This window comes from Arachis ipaensis, chromosome B10 (assembly GCF_059453495.1).
Source record: "Arachis ipaensis isolate K30076 ecotype BB chromosome B10, ASM5945349v1, whole genome shotgun sequence".
Lineage (NCBI taxonomy): Eukaryota > Viridiplantae > Streptophyta > Magnoliopsida > Fabales > Fabaceae > Arachis > Arachis ipaensis.
In genome coordinates, this window is record NC_142435.1 from 109409961 (window position 1) to 109411792 (window position 1832).

General features: G+C 39.0%; 1 non-coding gene across 1 annotated transcript; it reads left to right on the forward strand.

Moving 5' to 3' along the window:
• The first annotated feature begins 273 nt into the window (after positions 1-273).
• LOC148581276 (small nucleolar RNA R71) lies at positions 274-381 on the forward strand. The gene has a single exon (XR_015896383.1). It is a non-coding gene; the product is annotated as a small nucleolar RNA R71 (small nucleolar RNA).
• The last annotated feature ends 1451 nt before the right edge of the window (positions 382-1832 follow it).

Here is a 1832-nt window from a genome sequence, read left to right on the forward strand (position 1 = left end):
CATATTGACTTGCTGAGTCAATATTTTATTCTGAGCCAATATGGCATTCAGAGTATCAATCTCAAGAACTCCTTTCTTTTGAGTCATCCCATTATTCACAGGATTTCTTTCAGAAGTGTACATGAATTGGTTATTTGTAACCATTTCAATGAGTTCCTGGGCTTCTACAGGCATTTTCTTCAGATGAAGAGATCCACCAGTAGAGTGATCCAATGACATCTTGGACAATTCAGACAGACCATCATAGAATATACATAAGATGCTCCATTCTGAAAGCATGTCAGAAGGACACTTTCTGATCAATTGCTTATATCTTTCCCAAGCTTCATAGAGGGATTCACCTTCCTTCTGTCTGAAGGTTTGGACTTCCACTCTAAGCTTGCTCAACTTTTGAGGTGGAAAGAATTTGGCCAAGAAAGCATTGACCAACTTTTCCCAAGAGTTCAGGCTTTCTTTAGGCTGTGAGTCCAACCATATCCTAGCTCTGTCTCTTACAACAAAGGGAAAAAGCATAAGTCTGTAGACCTCGGGATTAACCCTATTGGTCTTAACAGTGTCACAGATTTGTAAGAATTCAACTAAGAACTGATGAGGATCTTCCAATGGAAGTCCATGAAACTTGCAATTCTACTGCTTTAGAGAAACTAATTGAGGCTTAAGCTCAAAGTTGTTTGCTCCAATTACAAGAATTGAGATGCTTCTTCCATAGAAGTCAAAAGTTGGTACAGTAAAGTCACCAAGCATCTTCCTTACATCTCCACCATTGTTGTTATTTTCAGCTGCCATCTCTACTTCTTTTTCAAAAATTTTTGGATCTCAGGAATGCTGCCAATGGTTCTAGCCTATGCCACGAAGATCCTAATCTCACGGACTCGGTCCGTGTATTAGATACCAAAGAGAATATACTCTGGCTGTCGTCCAATGACTACGTTGAACATCATGTAAACCGCTTATGGTTGTCAGGCACGCGGATCTTGGCTAAGCGAGTAACGAAGATAGTGGGTGATTGTCACGGGTCACCCCTTCATTCTGACTTAACTGAATTAAGTACAAGAGTATATTTTGGAGAAGAAGTACGTGTTAATTGAAAGAGAAACAATAGTATTTGCATTAATTCATGAAGAACAGCAGAGCTCCGCACCTTAATTTATGAGGAATAGAAACTTCACCATAGAAAATACATAAGTGCTATTTATACTAAACTAGTTACTAAGGATTACAGAAAATAAGTAACTAAGTGCAGATAGTGTAGAAATCCACTTCCGGGACCCACTTGGTGTGTGCTTGGACTGAGCATTGAAGCTTTCACATGCATAGGCAATTCTTGGAGTTAAACGCCAGCTTGGGTGCCAGCTTGGGCGTTTAATTCCAGTTCTGGTGCCAGTTCTGGCGTTTTACACCATAAAAGGGTCTTTGGTGGGCGTTTGAACGCCAGTTTGGGCCATTAAATCTCGGGCAAAGTATGGACTATTATACATTGATGAAAAGCCCAAGATGTCTAATTTCAAACGCAATTGAGAGCACGCTAATTGGGCTTCTTTATCTCCAGAAAATCCATTTCGAGTGCAGGAGGGTCAGAATCCAACAGCATCTGCAGTCCTTTTTCAGCCTCTGAATCAGATTTTTGCTCAGGTCCCTCAATTTCAGCCAGAAAATACCTGAAATCACAGAAAAACACACAAACTAGTAGCAAAATCTAGAAATGTGATTTTTGAATAAAAACTAATAAAAATATAATAAAAAGTAACTAAAACATACTAAAAACTATGTAAAAACAATGCCAAAAGGGTATAAATTATCCGCTCATCAGTTGCTTTTTCAGAATCATCCAT